At 40.8% G+C, this 20,854-nt stretch overlaps 1 pseudogene; it reads right to left on the reverse strand.

Annotated features, from left to right (window-relative positions):
- Positions 1 to 108: 108 nt before the first annotated feature.
- Positions 109 to 15,461, reverse strand: LOC147375760 (guanylate-binding protein 7-like; annotated as a pseudogene).
- Between the last annotated feature and the right edge of the window lie 5,393 nt (positions 15,462 to 20,854).

A 20,854-nucleotide genomic window follows, 5' to 3' on the forward strand; every position in this document is an offset into this window, starting at 1 on the left:
TTGGATGTACATGCCACCCAAACTTCCCCATTTATTTACATGTAGCAGAGACGTTCCACAGAAGAAGGGGAAGCTCTGGTTCCAGGAAGTGTTTGCTCGCAAACCTGTCTAAGGGCAGCACAGGAGCCACCTTCCCCTCTGAGAGCTCAGTCCTCCCTGTACCTTCCATGGCCTTGTCCCATCAGTGAGGGCCTGGTCTGGCTGCAGGATGACTGCCTCTACTCCTCCCTGTGACTGCAGGAAGCTCTGGAGGACCTCATTGGCCCGAGGAAACAAGGAGCAAAGACTTGTCAGGTAGGGAAGATGTAGTGTCTTGCTGTGGAAATTATTGTTTAGTAAACTTACACAAGAGACCCTTTAAATTCTCCATCCTTTGCAGGCTCCTAAAATGTTTACAGACTCCAGAATTCAGGACAGGTCTACAAACTCCCATCTTCCATTGTTTGCAACTGCTATATATGCATATTCTCTCTTTTTTTTTTTTTTTGACTAATGCCTATATACTCTTTCTTTGTTAGAATATCAGTTATGGTCATTTCAACTTGGAGCTTCTACCACCTCTTCCAGGGAGCTTTCCTAAGCTGTTTTCTGATTTTTGAATAATTGTCAAAAAATTACAGCTGCTCCACCAGCACTACCACTTGATGGCTCTGTGATCTTAAGCAACTTAGTGATGTTTCCATATGTCGTAGTTCTCAGTTTTATAAAGAGAATGACAGCAGTACCTAATTTATTATTCTGAGGACTAAACTAACTGATTGTCTTGGTAGTATCTGGAGCACACTGACCCTGCGTTCATTTCCTCTCACAGGCACACTGAAGTCACAACTATCTGAAAAGCAATCATTGGTGAAAAGGAGCAAAATCTAACAGAAATTTAAGGGACCACGCTTGATGGATAGGAGGGGCAGTGTCCCAGTATTGTCGCATCCCGTACACCCAGGTGGATGATCCACAGTCCAGAGTAATTACAGCTTTAGAGGTCCTCCCACAGGGGTGAGAGGTCCGGCTCCCACACTGGGCCCCACAGTCAGTGTCTAGCACTGGGAAGACAATCTTCCCCAGCATTCTGCTTTGAAGACTAGCAGGGCTTCCTGTCAGGAGTCTCAGAGGGCTTGGGGAAATACAGATTTAACCCTGAAAGAGTGCACACCAACTTGTACATGCTCCATAATCCAGAAAAGAAGCAGCAATTTGACAGGAACCTGGGTTGGACCTACTTTCTGTTCTTGGAGGGTCTGCTAGAGGCAGAGGGCAACTGCAGCCCCCTCTGGGGACACAGTCACTGCAGCATCATGTTTGAGAACTCGTTATCCCAGGTGCACATTGATGCTGGCCATCACCATTTAGGAATCTTGCTTTTAGTTTATTAGCTCTAAGACCCAGGCTTACCCTGGCCCAGTCAGCTGCCACTGCTGGGATGCTTCAGGCAACTAACTGAGCATGAGCATAGCTCCATCCACCAGAAGCCAGGCTACCTTACAAACTCCTGAGCCCAAAGCCGACTCTGGAAAGAACCCAGCACCCTTCACCAGCCACGGGGTCTAAACCTGAAAATCCCTGGGCCCTCTAGCCAGAGACCTCTGACCTACATCTCCAAACCAGTGGGAAGATAACCAGGAGCAATAAAACCTCAGTTCCCAGGCTGCATGACCAGCCCACCCACTAGCAGGCCAGATCCCACCCTGCACCCAGCTGGGCTCAGGCCTTGACTAATATCAGGCCAACAGAAGTTTCAAGACATCCCAGGCCCAGCAGCCAACTGTGTGAGGAACCATCTACCTTACAGTTAACCAACATAGGTTCTGGGGCTCTTAGACCCTGTAATCAAGACCCTGGAGCCTGCAACCAGTCCCCCAAAACTGGCTCTTTCCTCCAGTTCCCAAAACTGGCAACTAGCCCCACTACCTGGCCTTACCCACCAGTGTGTGGGCAACACCCAGGTCTCCCAGAGCCTCACATCACTCACAGGTCATCTAGCACTAGACCCAGAACCCCCCAGGTTATCACAGTTAGCCTCCTCATTACCTAGTCCCACTAACCAGTGGCTGACAGCTTCTGAACAAAGCAGAAACAAAGGAACCAACAAGCTTATGCTGTTGGTTATGCAATATGCTGTTCTTTCGCAATCCCTTTACTCCTCACCTTAACTCCTTTCCGAGGCACCAGGTTATAATCCTGTTGAACTTCCTTCTTTTGCTTCTAAGTAGACATTGTATCCTCCAGGTACAAAGAAAATTCCTTCTGAAATACTTTTCATCAAAAGCTCTGAAAGGTGCTTAAGCTCAGCCTAACAGTAATTGACAGATACCTCTTCATTCTGGAGCAAGAAAACTTCCCTCTTTTTCTCTGTGAAGTCCTATCAGGGAAAGTGGAGAAATCCAATGGAAAGAAGCTGTTAAAAGGGAAGGTCCAGCTGTGATTCTTTTGGAGGAAGTCTGAAAACATAGAGTTGAGACACAGAATAACAGACACGGAGTCAGGAGTCTAGTTTTAGCCCCAGTTCTGACCACCTCTATGTGTGACTTGTGGGAAGTCCCTTAAATCCACTGGACTCAACCTCAACATCTGTTCAGTGAAGGGGTTGGCAGGCATTAACCCTATGTGGTTCCTTTAGTAGCAGTAGGACAAATCGTGATCCATCCACCAACAATGAAAAATGAAAAGTTTAATTATGATGAGAAACAGGGATTCCTCTGCACACTGGGTGTTATGGATAAAAACACATACATAGCAAATCAACTGCCCATTAATGAGTTAAGTACACACTGATCAGAGTTTTGAACTCTTCATGAATTTTCGATTCCCTGAGAGCTGGAATGTGTGAAAATACAGAAATAGAATTTTTTGTTTGTATTTATAAATTAAAATCAGGCTTGCTTTCTCAATGAATCTTTCTCAAAAATCTCAATGAACTAAGAGATTTTTGTAACTTGTAAGATGGTCAAGGGAAACTGAACATCAAACTTTCAGTGAAGCTGCCAATGGTAAGTAGAACTGCGATCTCCAAGCATTCTCTCCCTTGGTGTCCACACTCTGCATAGTCCATATACTTGTGAATATGACAAATATAGATTCTGTGTTTAGACTATGTTATATGGCACAGGCTAAGTTAAGAAATGGAGATGACCCAAGTGGGCATTACCTAATCACACAAGCCCTTCACATGTACTCTTCTCCAGTTGGTGGTGGAAGAGGTAATCAGAGAGATTAGAAACTGAGGAAAGAAACAGTGCACCATGGCTGTTAAAGAGGTAGGAGGGTTCCCCAGAGTCTCCATGTGAGTACCAAGCCCACGTGACCTTGTTTTTGGCTATGGTACACCGAGCAGATACCCATGGACCCTGAGTGGGAATCTGACCTGAGGAACATAAGCTATTAGATGTGTGTTTCAACTTGCTAAGCTCAGTGTAATTTGTTTTACTACAACAGAAAATAAAAAGCCAGTGTTTTATAGTTTTCTATATATAGGTCTTTAGTTTCTTTAGGTAGATATATTCCTAAGTATTTTATTCTTTTTGTTGCAATGGTGAATGGAATTGTTTCCTTAATTTCTCTCTTTTTTTTTTAAATTTTATTTTACTTTCAAACTTCACAATATTGTATTAGCTTTGCCAAACATCGAAATGAATCCGCCACAGGTATACCCGCATTCCCCATCCTGAACCCTCCTCCCTCCTCCCTCCCCTACCCTCCCTCTGGGTCGTCCCAGTGCACCAGCCGCAAGCATCCAGTACCGTGTATCGAACCTGGACTGGCAACTCGTTTCATACATGATATTATACATGTTTCAATGCTATTCCATTCACCATTGAAACAGAAAGAATAAAATACTTAGGAATATATCTACCTAAAGAAACTAAAGACCTATATATAGAAAACTATAAAACACTGGTGAAAGAAATCAAAGAGGACACTAATAGATGGAGAAATATACCATGTTCATGGATTGGAAGAATAAATATAGTGAAAATGAGTATACTACCCAAAGCAATTTATAGATTCAATGCAATCCCTATCAAGCTACCAACGGTATTCTTCACAGAGCTAGAACAAATAATTTCACAATTTGTATGGAAATACAAAAAACCTCGAATAGCCAAAACTATCTTGAGAAAGAAGAATGGAACCAGAGGAATCAACCTACCTGACCTCAGGCTCTATTACAAAGCCACAGTTATCAAGACAGTATGGTACTGGCACAAAGACAGAAATATTGATCAATGGAACAAAATAGAAAGCCCAGAGATAAATCCACACACCTATGGACACCTTATCTTTGACAAAGGAGGCAAGAATATACAATGGATTAAAGACAATCTCTTAATTTCTCTTTCTATTTTCTCATTATTAGTGTATAGGAATGCAAGGGATTTCCGTGTCTTGATTTTATATCCTGCAACTTTACTATATTCATTGATTAGCTCTAGTAATTTTCTGGTGGAGTCTTTAGGGTTTTGTATGTAGAGGATCATGTCATCTGCAAACAGTCAGAGTTTTACTTTTTCTTTTCCAATTTGGATTCCTTTTATTTCTTTTTCTGCTCTGATTGCTGTGGCCAAAACTTCCAAAACTGTGTTGAATAGTAGTGGTGAAAGTGGTCACCCTTGTCTTGTTCCTGACTTTATGGGAAATGTTTTCAATTTTTCACCATTGAGGATAATGTTTGCTGTGGGTTTGTCATATATAGCTTTTATTATGTTGAGGTATGTTCCTTCTATTCCTGCTTTCTGGAGAGTTTTTATCAAAATGGATGTTGAATTTTGTCAAAGGCTTTCTCTGCATCTATTGAGATAATCATATGGCTTTTATTTTTCAATTTGTTAATGTGGTGTATTACATTGATTGATTTGCGGATATTGAAGAATCTTTGCATCCCTGGGATAAAGCCCACTTGGTCTATGGGGGAGAGAGAGGGTGGGATGATTTGGGAGAATGGCATTGAAACATGTATAATATCATATAAGAAATTAATTGCCAGTCCAGGCTCAATGCAGGATACAGGATGCTTGGGGCTGGTGCACTGGGATGACCCAGAGGGATGGTACGGGGAGGGAGGTGGGAGAAGGGTTCAGGATAGGGAGCACGTGTACACCCATGGTGGATTCGTGTTGATGTATGGCAAAACCAATATAATATTGTAAAGTAATTAACCTCCAATTAAAACAAATAAATTTTAATTAAAAAAGAGAATAAAAAGCCCAACTTTTAGAAAATGGATGGACTATATAGCTTGTAGAGCTGTATCACCCACTAGAATCTAGTCTTATTTTATGATAAGAAGCACAGGAACCATGGGGTCAAAAGTGGGGTGGCTAGGCATCATTCTGGAAGAAAAGAATCAGGAAGGATATATTCTAGGACACATTACAGAGGGCTTTTTCTGAAACATCTGCTTGTCATCCTTGAAGGAGTCCCTCAAGAAGACAGCAATGCCTTCCCTCTCACAGGCTTCATGAACCTCCAGCAGCTCCTAGAGCGTATCTGTATGGAGGCTCAGTTGCTGGGTCATCGGCTCACTGTAGTGATCATTTGCCTTCTGCACGGCTGCTGAGTTCTCATGCTCAGCCAGAGTTATTACTGCGTTCTCCAAACGGGGAACTCCTCCACTGTTGATGGTATCTATGCAGGCCTCCGCCAGAGTCCCCAACACTGAAAGATATATGATATTTATGAAATAGGAGAGAATTCTCACCTGCTTTTTTAAAACAGCTTTACAGATCAGCATTCTAGAAATCATTAAAATTTTTTGAAGTTAAAGATTTCTTTTCTTCTATTTATCCTTCTCCTCATTTTCTTCATTCTTGTATCCTCATCCTTTTTCTTGTATGAATCCACTTTTTAAAAAAATATAATCACTGTATCTCCTATGCACTCTATCTTTTATGTTTCTCCAATTCATCACATTAAAATACTGAACAAATCATCTCAAACAATATGCTCAAGGGTCTCCCAGAACACTTTTACCATTGTAATAAAATAAGAAGAACTTATGACACTTGTAAGTAATTCACATAATTTTGGGGCTCTATTTGTAAATTAAAACATCTTGATGAAAATGTCATCAGAATTTCAGGACAGTGACACAAAACATGAAAACAAGAAGGACTCATCTCAGAACAGGACAGTGTGTGACTGCCCAGGTGGCATGTTCATGAGGCCAACCCTGTATACAAGATGTATTTGTATTTGTTTCTCAGTCTCTCGGTAAAACTACATGGATTCATGGACTACTATTTATGTTCTTCTTAGTGTAAATTCACAAAATGTTTTGCATATCCTCACTCAAAACACCTATCTCATCAGACATCTCATTACCATGAAGATTTCTATCTTTAACTTATATCATTATTGTAATAGTTTCAAGAGATTTGATAGACTGCAAAAAACCATGTACATAGGCTTATTTTAGTGAAGAAACATGCATTTCCATGTGTGGCATGAGCATCCATGTTCAGAGTTACATGGAGAAGAAAATGCAATTACTGAGAATCCCAAAGTGCAATCAAAAGTTCATGACACACAATGAGTCAGAGACATATGCTCTAGTGCAAGAGACTCATCCCCCGACTTGACAGTGATTCCTTCTCTTAGGGTCTTGGGTTTTGCATGGGTAAAGATATATGAACAGAAATCCTCTGATTTCTTCTGGAAATTCTCATCCAGTTGGTTATCTAGCACTTCCGCAATATGGAGAATTAGTTTTTTGTCACTTTCAAACCAGTCAAAAGCAAAGCATTTTCTTTTTGGAAAAAAATTTCCTGATATTCTCTCTGGGCATGCTGGAGTTCTGAACTCTGGGATCCTCACCAATAGTAGTGAGAAACAAGCAATCGTGGAAGGGACAAATTTCAGGTGAGGGGGCTCAAGTGTTTCATTTCTGGGATCTTTGCATTTTGGTATCTCCTGTGTCTGTAAATCTTTACTAATCAAACAATGCAAGACTATCTTATGCTAATCTACTCAGGAAATGGAAAATGCTTTCCCTATTTTTTTTCCCCCTTGTACAAAGCTGAGAGTGAAGGAGGGCTTCCCAAGTATTTCAGTGGTAAAGAATCTGCCTCCCAATGCAGGAGACCAGGGTGTGATTCCTGGGTCTGGAAGATCCCCAGGAGAGGGAAATAGCAACTCACTCCAGTATTCTTGCCTGGGAAATCCCATGAAGAGAAGAACCTGGTGGGCTACAATTCATAGGGTCACAAAAGACTAGGACATGACTGAGTGACTAACAACAACAAGAGTGATGAAAGTACTTCTGAGGAGGCAGGGGAGGGATCCATTCCAAGTGAAGAAACTTCTGATTATTTTCCTTAACATTCCATGCTGTGTAGTAAATCAACTACTTATTAGATGTTGTCTGAGTAATAGATTTATCCAAGAAATTGTCAGAAATATTTTTCTGATATTGCAGTTCCCATGTCAGAAATGACATGTGTGCTCTAAAGTAATGTAATCATAGAAATAAAGATATTTATGATATTGCTGGGAAGATAACCTATGGAGACAAATGATTCTCAGGACATAAAGAAAAGCTTTATAAATCAGGGTAAAAGTGTACACATACTACCAAGAGATCACTTTAGCATATACCATCCCATAGTAAAGATAGCCTAAATGAAACTTGGAGACCTCATCCATCTCCTGTATCATTTTATATTATGACTTATAGCATCATAGAAGATGCTTCTGAGCATATCTATCAGTAAGTAGTTATTGAAAGAGTGAATAAATGATTAAATATGCAAAATTAGTAATGCTTTTCAGATCAGTCGCTCAGTCGTGTCCGACTCTTTACGACCCCATGAATCACAGCATGCCAGCCCTCCCTGTCCATCACCAACTCCCAGAGTTCACTGAGGCTCACGTCCATCGAGTCAGTGATGCCATCCAGCCATCTCATCCTCTGTCGTCCCCTTCTCCTCCTGCCCCCAATCCCTCCCGGCATCAGAGTCTTTTCCAATGAGTCAACTCTTCGCATGAGGTGGCCAAAGTACTGGAGTTTCAGCTTTAGCATCATTCCTTCCAAAGAAATCCCAGGGCTGATCTCCTTCAGAATGGACTGGTTGGATCTCCTTGCAGTCCAAGGGACTCTCAAGAGTCTTCTCCAACACCACAGTTCAAAAGCATCAATCCTTCAGCGCTCAGCCTTCTTCACAGTCCAACTCTCACATCCATACATGACCACAGGAAAAACCATAGCCTTGACTAGATGAACCTTTGTTGGCAAAGTACTATCTCTGCTTTTGAATATGCTATCTAGGTTGGTCATAACTTTCCTTCCAAGGAGTAAGTGTCTTTTAATTTCATGGCTGCAGTCACCATCTGTAGTGATTCTGGAGCCCAGAAAAATAAAGTCTGACACTGTTTCCACTGTTTCTCCATCTATTTCCCATGAAGTGGTGGGACCAGATGCCATGATCTTCGTTTTCTGAATGTTGAGCTTTAAGCCAACTTTTTCACTCTCCTCTTTCAGTTTCATCAAGAGGATTTTGAGTTCCTCTTCACTTTCTGCCATAAAGGTGGTGTCATCTGCATATCTGAGGTTATTGATATTTCTCCAGGCAATCTTGATTCCAGTTTGTGTTTCTTCCAGTCCAGCATTTCTCATGATGTACTCTGCATATAAGTTAAATAAACAGGTTGACAATATACAGCCTTGACATACTCCTTTTCCTATTTGGAACCAGTCTGTTGTTCCATGTCCAGTTCTGACTGTTGCTTCCTGACCTGCATACAAATTTGTCAAGAGGCAGGTCAGGTGGTCTGGTATTCCCATCTCTTTCAGAATTTTCCACAGTTTATTGTGATCCACACAGTCAAAGGCTTTGGCATAGTCAATAAAGCAAAAATAGATGTTTTTCTGGAACTCCTTTGCTTTTTCCATGATCCAGTGGATGTAGGCAATTTGATCTCTGGTTCCTCTGCCTTTTCTAAAGCCAGCTTGAACATCAGGAAGTTCACGGTTCACATATTGCTGAAGCCTGGCTTGGAGAATTTTGAGCATTACTTTAGTAGCGTGTGAGATGAGTGCAATTGTGTGGTAGTTTGAGCATTCTTTGGCATTGCCTTTCTTTGGGATTGGAATGAAAACTGACCTTTTCCAGTCCTGTGGCCACTGCTGAGTTTTCCAAATTTGCTGGCATATTGAGTGCAGCACTTTCACAGCATCATCTTTCAGGATTTGGAATAGTTCAACTGGAATAATGCTTTTAGGTACCAGCAATTATCGTCTCTGCTAAAAAAAATTTAATTAACTAGCTTTTTATTTTAACATGACATGCACTCTGTAAGTTCAAGAATGAAGAGTGTGATGTTATGACAAAGAGCATTTAGGAACCAGATAGTCTTACTAGAAGGACATAGCAATTTGTTTCCCCTGAACTCTTTAGTGTATAAGCAGCCTGTCTATTAAGGAGTTATCTGTGCAGGCTAGTAACATACATTGTGTGAAATGTATGTCAAAAATTAGTCCTTTTGTTTACCTTACGATTCCATTTATCTTATTGATTATCTTACTCAACTAGGAGAGGAGAAGCACTCAATATATTATACACATATGTCAGCCTTTCTTTTTCTTGGTATCCATTTCTCTAATATTGGATTCTAAACATCCTCTGTGAGCTTACACTCTGGTCCCTGGGGTTTCCAAGTAACAGCAATGATAAAGCCACACCTACATTTCATTCACCAAGCACCATTAGCATGGCCTCAATCCAGCCCCAAATCAAGATTGACATCAAGTGCTGAATGTCAGGGCTCTTTTTTTAAATTAATTAATCAATTTTACTTTACAATATTGTATTGGTTTTGCCATACATGGACTTGAATCTGCCACGACTGTACATGTGTTCCCCATCCTGAACCCCCCTCCCTCCTCCCTCCCCATCCCATCCCTCTGGGTTGTCCCGGTGCACCAGCCCCGAGCACCCTGTATCATGCATCAAACCTGGACTGGCGATTCATTTCACGTTTGATATTTTATATGTTTCAATGCCATTCTCCCATATCATCCCACCTTCGCCCTCTTCCACAGAGTCCAAAAGACTGTTCACTACATCTGTGTCTCTTTTGCTATCTTACCTACAGGGTTATCCTTACCATCTTTCTAAATTCCATATATATGCGTTAGTATACTGTATTGGTGTTTTTCTTTCTGGTTTACTTCACTCTGTATAATAGGCTCCAGTTTCATCCACCTCATTAGAACTGATTCAGATGTATTCTTTTTAATGGCTGAGTAATATTCCATTGTGGATATGTACCACAGCTTTCTTATCCATTCATCTGCTGATGGACATCTAGATTGCTTCCATGTCCTGGCTATTATAAACAGTGCTGTGATGAACATTAGGGTACACGTGTCTCTTTCAATTCTGGTTTCCTCAGTGTGTATGCCCAGCAGTGGGATTGCTGGGTCATAAGGCAGTTCTATTTCCAGTTTTTTAAGGAATCTCCACACTGTTCTCCATAGTGGCTGTACTAGTTTGCATTCCCACCAACAGTGTAAAAGGGCACCCTCTCCAGCCTTTATTGCTTATAGACTTTTGGACCGCAGCCATTCTGACTGGCATGAAACGGTACCTCATAGTGGTTTTGATTTGCATTTCTCTGATAATGAGTGATGTTGAGCATCTTTTCATGTGTTAGTTAGCCATCTGTATGTCTTCTTTGGAGAAATGTCTGTTTAGGTCTTTTGCCCATTTTTTGATTGGGTCATTTATTTTTCTGGAATTGAGCTGCAGGAGTTGCTTGTATATTTTTGAGATTAATCCTTTATCAGTTGCTTCATTCGCTATTATTTTCTCCCATTCTGAAGGCTGCCTTTTCACCTTGCTAATAGTTTCCTTTGTTGTGCAGAAGCGTTTAAGTTTAATTAGGTCCCATTTGTTTATTTTTGCTTTTATTTCCAATATTCTGGGAGGTGAGTCATAGAGGATCCTGCTGTGATTTGTGTCGGAGAGTGTTTTGCCTATGTTCTCCTCTAGGAATTTTATAGTTTCTGGTCTTACATTTAGATCTTTAATCCATTTTGAGTTTATTTTTGTGTATGGTGTTAGAAAGTGTTCTAGTTTCATTCTTTTACAAGTGGTTGACCAGTTTTCCCAACACCACTTGTTAAAGAGATTGTCTTTTCTCCATTGCACATTCTTGCCTCTTTTGTCAAAGATAAGGTGTCCATAGGTGTGTGGATTTATCTCTGGGCTTTCTATTTTGTTCCATTGATCTATATTTCTGTCTTGTGCCAGTACAATACTGTCTTGATGACTGTGGCTTTGTAGTAGAGCCTGAGGTCAGGCAGGTTGATTTCTCCAGTTCCATTCTTCTTTCTCAAGATTGCTTTGGCTATTCAAGGTTTTTTATATTCCCATTCAAACTGTGAAATTATTTGTTCTAGTTCTCTGAAAAATACCATTGGTAGCTTGATAGGGATTGCATTGAATCTATAGACTGCTTTGGGTTGTATACTCATTTTACTATACTGATTCTTCTAATCCATGAACATGGTATATTTCTCCATCTATTTGTGTCCTCTTTGATTTCTTTCAACAGTGTTTTATAGTTTTCTCTATATAGATCTGTTGTTTCTTTAGATATTCCTAAGTATTTTATTCTTTTTGTTGCAATGGTGAATGGAATTGTTTCCTTAATTTCTCTTTCTGTTTTCTCATTGTTAGTGTATAGGAATACAAGGGATTTCTGTGTGTTAATTTTATATCCTGCAACTGTACTATATTCGTTGATTAGCTCTAGTAATTTTCTGGTGGAGTCTTTAGGGTTTTCTATGTAGAGGATCATGTCATCTGCAAACAGTCAGAGTTTTACTTCTTCTTTTCCAATCTGGATTCCTTTATTTCTTTTTCTGCTCTGATTGCTGTGGCCAAAATTTCCAAAACTATGTAAAATAGTAGTGGTGAGAGTGGGCACCCTTGTCTTATTTCTGATTTTAGGGGAAATGTTTTCAATTTTTCACCATTGAGGACAATGTTTGCTGAGAGTTTGCCATATATGGCTCTTTATCCCACTTCCTACTGAGCTTTCTACCACCTTGTCCCTGAAAATTGATACCTGAATTCAACTTCAAGGCATTGTCCAGGTACTCTTCTTCAGTGATGGGATTCCCGTCTAACTCCAGCCTCAGCATGAAATCCTGCACAGTAAAGATTAAGTCTGCAAAGAAACTCACAAATTTGGTTGAGTCCGCTACTTCATCAGATGTGGGAGGTGATTTGTTTCTGATCAGCTCTGTTAATTCAGTCACATAGCTGGGATCTTAGCTAAGGAATAAATAGCACTCTCCAACACAATTTGCAGATCTCACCCCAAAACAAGTTTTATGAATATTCCCTTTTGCCCCATTTTACTATCTCATCTGCCAAAAGAATGGAGTCATGGAAAAGAAGAAACATTGTCAGTTGCTATTCTTATGAAGTCAAAGAAATGTACTCGTTCAGCTCTGGAAGGATACTGCAGCTGTTCCCAGGCCTGGTGGTTGATGGTGTTCATCCTGTTGTAGATAAAGCAGCTGCTCAGGAGCTTGGCCAGGGCAAAGATCCACAGGTCATTCTTGGAGTTCCCCTAGAAAGTACATTACAGTGTGAGGATGCTACTCCTTATGCTCTCATTCAGTTGTTCATTTACTATAACAGCTGTACTATAACTCAATAGTGAGACAAATAACAAATTTTCAAGACAATGCTAAATGCAAACCTTTCTGTTAAAGATACTGACCCCTCTAAGCACTTGAGTATGATTACCTACTAACAGAAATGAATCATGCCCTATATGTGCTTAAAATGTTTAGTATAGTGCCTGGAACATAGAAGTTGTGGGACAGTAAGTGGGTGTTGGTTGCCTTTCCAACGTTTTCCTAATATATCATGGTGTATATTAAGAACACAAGTGATATTCAGTTAAAATAATCAACTACAAACTGTGCATCTAACTAACAGGAGACACTTATTTGCTTACTTGGATATAAAGTTTCATATTATACTCCTTGCCTTAGAGAGAGGGCATTGAAGAGGTGCAGGTATACCTGGAAACATAATCTTATTGGAGACGTTTACATACATACAAGATGATGAGCTGCCAAGCATGGAATCAAGTGTTATATTATAAATGGCAAAGGTAAGTAAGTGAATGTTAGTTGATTAGTCGTGTTCGACTCTATGTGACCCCATGGACTGTAGCCTGTGAGGCTTCTCTGTCCATGGAATTCTCCAGGCAGGAATATTGGAGTGGGTAGCCATTCTCCCCTCCAGGGAATCTTCTGGACCCAGGGATTGAACCTGGGTCTCCTGCATTGCAGGCAGATTCTTTACTGTCTGAGATACCAGGAAAACCCATATGCTCAAACCAAAAAAAAAAAAAAATACTCTGTGCTTTCAGAGCAGTAGTGCTTATGTCTGATTGTAATGTGATAGTATTAAAAAATAAATAGCTGGAATTTAAAGAATTGACATAAGATGGATTTGTGGAGTTATAGAAATCATGCAGGTGGAAGGACCCACAGAAGCTGATCATAATTGCCAGAAAGTGTGCTCAGGTAAAGGTATTACACGGTTATTTTATTTGACTGAAGTAATGATTACCTGTGTGGTAGTAGATGATGAGGCTGAAAACAAAATTCAGGGCAAGTCATGAGTGACTTTGGAATAGAATACACACACACACACACACACACACACACACACAGAGTATCAGGGCTTCCCTCATAGCTCAGTCTGTAAAGAATCTGCTTGCAATGCAGGAGACCCAGTTTCTTTTCCTGGGTCAGGAAGATCCCTTGGAGAAGGAAATGGCACCCCACTCCAGTATTCTTGCCTGGAGAATCCCATGGACAGAGGAGCCTGGAAGATTACAGTCCATGGGGTTCTAAGAGTTGGACACAACTTAATGACTAAATCATTATATATACTATCAAGATACTTTATACCAATATGAGCAGCAAGTAGTTCGGCTATCAGTGTGAAGTTCACTGTACTTTGGTTCTTTGATAAATGCAGTGAGATAAAAAGAAGAGGGTCATGAAAATTATAGTCTATTACAAATCAGTAGGCCAACTTGGGTTGACACTAATGTGATTATTGAATACATTAAATCTGGATTTTTAAATTTAGAATTTCTGAATTTATGTACCAGCTCTTTTCTACAATGATGAAGGCCAAAGATTCAATGCTACTGCTTTCTTATATAGATGCAGATTACTATGAATAAGTAGAAAAGTTTGATTACAACTAACACTGTAAAGACAAAGTTTCTAAAATTATCCCATTTTCAAAGTTCTTGGTTAAAGTAGCTCATGCTTCTAGATACGTCAGATGAATTCATCTTCAGAACCTAAAATGTTCCTGGGATAGCTGAAACTTTTCTGGAGATTTGAAAAATACATTATTCAGAGAAATCCTATGTTAATGGTTGCTACCTACACCACCATCTACTCATCAACTCCACACACTTCAACGACAAGATCCCATTGATTGAATGGGTTATAGCTTTCATAAGGAAGTTTTCAGGAACCTGAACAACTGGGATAGATTCTCACATTCTTTTCCTCTTGGTTCCCTGTACTGGTAACACTGAATATTTATCTCCCCAACTCAGCTCTGGGTCTTTAACTCACTGAGGTATCTGTTACACTTCATCCCCAGGATTCAAATGCCCAATAAATATTTATTAACTTGTATGGGCTTCCCTCATAGCTCAGTTGCTAAAGAATCCATCTGCAATGCAGGAGACCCCCGTTCAATTTCTGGGTCAAAAAGATCCTCTGGAGAAGTGATAGACTTCCCACTCCAGTATTCTTGGGCTTCTCATGTGGATCAGCTGGTAAAGAATCTGCCTGAAATGCAGGAGACCTGGGTTGGATCTCTGGGTTGGGAAGATCCAGATTCCCTGGAGAAGGGAAAGGCTACCCACTCCAGTATTCTGGCCTGGAGAATTCCATGGACAGTACAGTCCATGGGGTTGCAAAGAGTTGGACAGGACTGAGAGATTTTCACTGTATCTTTCACCCCAGTGTTTAAAATAATAAAGTTTTTCCCTATCAACTGAGGTATATATTTTATCAAAAAATTAACTCAAGGAAAGAGAATTTGGCCTCATCATTCATAATAGGATTTGCAGTTTATAGCAACATGTCCTAAAAATTGAATTGAGGTGGGAAATTGAAATGTAAATGGAGTCTCAAGAGTAAAGAAGCTTCCCTGCCTTACCTTCTCCACATCGCCCAAACCCTCAGTGTCCAGAAGGACCAGGGTGTGATTCTCCTTGGAGGGATGGTGCACACACAACATCCAGATGCCTTTGGTTTCAGACCTCACTGTGGAGCCCAGAGGGAAACGTGCACAGAAAGACAAGAATGCAACACACAGTAAGAGCAATAGACCAGACTGCCCATGGGTTGCTTTGGGTGAACTTGTGTGCAGATGAATGCCTGCCTGGGAGGAAGATACTTCCATTTCAACAAGGACAGAAAATTCAACCTCTGTACATATTCAGAACCTTCTCACCTATTCACCTATTTCACTTCCTACCTGTTCACCTCCTACCATTAATGGCTCTAACTGTGTCACATGCAAACTGTATTAAACTTTCTATATTTATCTGACATGGAAGATCCCCCATATCCTCCATCCTTTCTGATGGATATTTACCAGTGAGAAGTACCAGCAGGAAACTAGAAGTCAGGCTCCTATTCCCCTTGCTTCCACCCTCATCAACCACAGTGCCCCAGTGTCTCTGTTCCTCTACCTTGGTCACATCTTTCATTTAGCACCATCCATTTTCTCTGATCTTTGATAATTCTGGAATTCACACATTGCTTGCCTTTTCACTCTACACGAGTTATATAAGCTACCTGGTCATTGTTCCTGCAACCTTCTGACTGCTCCATATCCTTCATTCAATGTCTTCTGCTTGTGCCCTTAAACTTGTCCCCCCACCTCCACCTTTAAATGTCTTCAGTTACCCTTTAAGTGGATTATCTGTGTACTTCCAGCACCTAGACTATACATCAGTTCAGTTCAGTTGCTCAGTTGTGTCCGACTCTTTGCGACCCCATGAATAGCAGCACGCCAGGCCTCCCTGTTCGTCACCATCTCCTGGAGTTCACTCAAACTCATGTCCATTGAGTCGGTGATGCCATCCAGCCATCTCATCCTCTGTCATCCCCGTCTCCTCCTGCCCCCAATCCCTCCCAGCACCAGAGTCTTTTCCAATGAGTCAACTCTTCTCATCAGGTGGCCAAAGTACTGGAGTTTCAGCTTTAGCATCAGTCCTTCCAATGAACACCCAGAACTGATGCTTACAATACTCTTTTGTTTTTTAAGCTGTTAACAATGTTGTGATAGTGTTAGGTGGACAGCAAAGGGACTCCGCCATACATATACATGTATCCATTCTCCCCCAAACTCCCCTCCCATCCAGGCTGCCACATAACACTGAGCACAGTTCTGTGTGCTATACAGTAGGTCCTTGTTGGTTATCCATTTTAAATACAGCAGTGTGTATATGTCCATCCCAAACTCCCTAACTATCTCTTCCCCATATCCTTCCCTGCTGGCATCCATAAGTTCATTCTCTATACAATACTCTTAAAACTATGCTGGTGCATAGCAAATTCTATGTAAGTATTGCTTTACAAGTGAGTGTCTGAAGACAGGGAGGGTCATTTCTGAATGAAAGTGGAGGCTTTGACCTGAAACAGTAACATTTCCCTCTCTAATTATGAGCAAGTAGGAGGACACAGCCCAAGAGGAAGATGAGCAGGCTGGGGAGATCCAGTGGGAAAAGCTGAGAGGCAGGACAGTGATGGGGGGAGAGTCGGGCTGGAGGAGCTCAGAGCTGCCCGGCGAAGTCCAAGTACAGATTCTGGAGTTGGGCTGCTAGAGTTCACACCTGAGGGCTCATGTCACTTTTTTCTTTTGAGACCCTGAAAATGAACTTAACTCCGTAAGCCACCATTTTCTTATCAATGTTGTAGGAAAAACAATAATTCCTACCTGATTCATTACTCTACAGTTGATAACATATAGACTCTCTGAAATTAAAAAAAAAACCTTTTTCTTCAGTAATGTTCTGTTTCAAACGAACAAGTTAGACAATGCGTTATAATGTATCAGTGCTTTATGTAAGCTGCAAATTGCCAAGAACTGTAAGGTATCTAAAAATCCTTTTGTCAGAAAAAAGCATGAATTTTTTAAAACATAATGCCTCTCTAAAATTTATCTTTTTTTTTTTTTTAATCTAGAGTGGGTTGGGAGCAGAGTTGGGAGACTAAAATGATCTTTTACTTTTGTGTTATATGAGAATTAATAAAGGGATGCCACTCATATCGAGTCAGCTAGCCAGAAAGAAGAGCTCTCATGTAATATGTTTGGAGGTCATTTATAAGAAGAACTGTCATTACAGACCCCAAGGGAAAAATCTTTAACATTGGAGTCATCAGTGACAGTCCCCAGCAGGAAAATATGTACATCGCATCTCCTAGAAGAATTGATTCCCCAACAACTCAGCCAGTGAGGACAAGTCATCACCATGAGCTCTTATTTTTTACCAATGGACTTGTTTTGAAAATAATCTTTCCCAACTGCTTCCTTTTCTCCATTAAATAATGTTCTTCTTTGTTAGATTTGCCCACGGCTTTTCTATAGCTTGCTATTCTGGAATTAGACTTCCTTTGCTATTCCTGAATAAACTCACTTTTGCTTGAAAAATAACTGCTTAATTTTAAGGTGAGCAGCTATAAACAAGAGGAATTGTAGATTCCCTTTCTGATAATAAATACTGATAAAGCTTTGTATAGGAGCTCTAGAGTTTACAATGTAGTTTTTTTTTTCATTCAAAGTACACTGAGGTACCTAAACCAGAAACTTCAAAACTACGCAAGTAGAATGAAATAGTGTTATTAGATGGTAGAAGATGTCCAGTGTTTTTCAAAGGTTATTGTTCAGGAGAGTTATCTAAAGTAATAGTTAAAAGTACAGCAATTGTATTTTCAGCTAATACCACAAGTTATTCTGAGGCAGTAACTGAATGGGCCAGGTATTAAAAACGGTGCATGATAAACCAACACAATTAGACCTTAACATATTATTTATAGTTGATTAGTGAGAAGGAAATTGAATCATTCTGTATAATAGAGTTGTGTAGTATTTGAGATGCTAAATATTTTTTTAATATTTTTATTTTATATTGGAATACAGCTGATTAACAATGTTGTGGTAGTTTCAGGTGGACAGCAAAGGAACTCTGTCATACATATACATGTATCCATTCTCCCACAAACTTCTCTCCAATCTAGGCTGCCTCATAACATTGAGGAGAGTTCCATGTGCCATACAGTAGGACCTCATTGGTTAGCCATTTTCAATATTGCAGTGAGTACATGTTGGTCCCAAACTTCTTAACTATCCCTTCCTCCCATTCTTCCCCCATGGAATATTAATATTTTTAATACAAAAATAATCCTGTCTGTGTTTTAAGATTTAAATAGTCTGTATGTTAAGGGCCTTCTTTCTGTTTTTTTCCAATGCCCAGCAAGGAATAGACAGAATGCAATCAGACTCGGGGAGATGGGGGCAGGGGGAAGCGACCTCAGCCAGTGCCTCTCTGAAGAGGTAGGCGTTGGGTCATGCAGTCTTGGAAGGACTTCAGCCCCCTTACTTCAGAAGAGTTAGGATACACACCTCTGTATTCCATGGTGGGCTCCTTTCTGCACTCCTGGATGGATGCTGGAGGAGGAGCATCCATCCAGGACACGGTTGCATAGGCTGTTGCCTCCCAGCTGCCTCAGGTCCAAACCGAGAGGCTTAGTGGCAGGAGAAAAGCTCCCTGCAGGCTGCTCATCCTTTGCTCCTTCCATGACCCCTTGCCTCCCTTCCCGAAGTGTGGGCTCTGTGCTGGGGGATTTATTGCTCTTTCTAGTCAACCAAAAAGTGTTCATAAGTAAATTTTAGGAGTGTACTTGCTTTGTGTGTATTCTGCAGCCAGGGAACAATTTCTCAGCTTTCTTTGCTTATTTCTGGAGCCCCTCCTGTGTTTGGTTCTGGGGAAAATGCTTGTCTTTAGAAGCAGAAAACAGAGCAGGATGTTACACCCATCCTGTTATGGACTGAGTTGATAAAGGAGCCTATTATACAGAGTGAAGTAAGCCAGAGAGAAAAACACCAATACAGTAAACTAACGCATATACATGGAATTTAGAAGGATGGTAACAACATCCCTGTATGCGAGACAGCAAAGGAGACACAGGTGTATGGAACAGTCTTTTGGACTCTGTGGGAGAGGGACGTGGGTGATGATTTGGGAGAATGGCATTAAAACATGTATAATATCATATAAGAAACAAATTGCCAGTCGAGGTTTGATGCAGGATACAGGACTTAGGGCTGGTGCATTGGGATGACCCAGAGGGATGGAATGGGGACGGAGGTGGGAGGGGGGTTCAGGATGGGGAACACATGTACACCCATGGTGGACACAAAGAACTGTACAAAAAAGATCTTCACGACCCAGATAATCATGATGGTGTGATCACTGACCTAGAGACAGACATCCTAGAATGTGAAGTCAAGTGGGCCTTAGAAAGCATCACTACGAACAAAGCTAGTGGAGGTGATGGAATTCCAGTTGAGTTATTCCAAATCCTGAAAGATGATGATGTGAAAGTGCTGCACTCAATATGCCAGCAAATTTGGAAAACTCAGCAGTGGCCACAGGACTGGAAAAGGTCAGTTTTCATTCCAATCCCAAAGAAAGGCAATGCCAAAGAATGCTCAAACTACCACACAATTGCACTCATCTCACACGCTACTAAAGTAATGCTCAAAATTCTCCAAACCAGGCTTCAGCAATATGTGAACTGTGAACTTCCTAATATTCAAGCTGGTTTTAGAAAAAGCAGAGGAACCTGTGATCAAATTGCCAACATCCGCTGGATCATGGAAAAAGCAAGAGAGTTCCAGAAAAACATCTATTTCTGCTTTATTGACTATGCCAAAGCCTTTGACTGTGTGGATCACAATAAACTGTGGAAAATTCTGAAAGAGATGGGAATACCAGACTACCTGATCTGCCTCTTGAGAAATTTGTATGCAGGTCAGGAAGCAACAGTTAGAACTGGACATGGAACAACAGACTGGTTCCAAATAGGAAAAGGAGTATGTCAAGGCTGTATATTGTCACCCTGTTTATTTAACTTATATGCAGAGTACATCATGAGAAATGCTGGACTGGAAGAAACACAAACTGGAATCAAGATTGCCGGGAGAAATATCAGTAACCTCAGATATGCAGATGACACCACCCTTATGGCAGAAAGTGAAGAGGAACTCAAAAGCCTCTTGATGAAAGTGAAAGTGGAGAGTGAAAAAGTTGGCTTAAAGCTCAACATTCAGAAAACGAAGATCATGGCATCCGGTCCCACCACTTCATGGGAAATAGATGGGGAAACAGTGTCAGACTTTATTTTTCTGGACTCCAAAATCACTACAGATGGTAACTGCAGCCATGAAATTAAAAGGCGCTTACTCCTTGGAAGGAAAGTTATGACCAACCTAGATAGCATATTCAAAAGCAGAGACATTGCATTGCCAACAAACGTTCGTCTAGTCAAGGCTATGGTTTTTCCTCTGGTCATATACGGATGTGAGAGTTGGACTGTGAAGAAGGCTGAGAGCCGAAGAATTGATGCTTTTGAATTGTGGTGTTGGAGAAGACTCTTGTGAGTCCCTTGGACTGCAAGGAGATCCAACCAGTCCATGCTGAAGGAGATCAGCCCTGGGATTTCTTTGGAAGGAATGATGCTAAAGCTGAAACTCCAGTACTTTGGCCACCTCATGCGAAGAGTTGA

Source organism: Bos grunniens, chromosome 3 (assembly GCF_055505025.1).
Source record: "Bos grunniens cultivar Pamir isolate PY7600 chromosome 3, Bosgru_T2T1.0, whole genome shotgun sequence".
In the NCBI taxonomy this organism is placed as follows: Eukaryota; Metazoa; Chordata; class Mammalia; order Artiodactyla; family Bovidae; genus Bos; species Bos grunniens.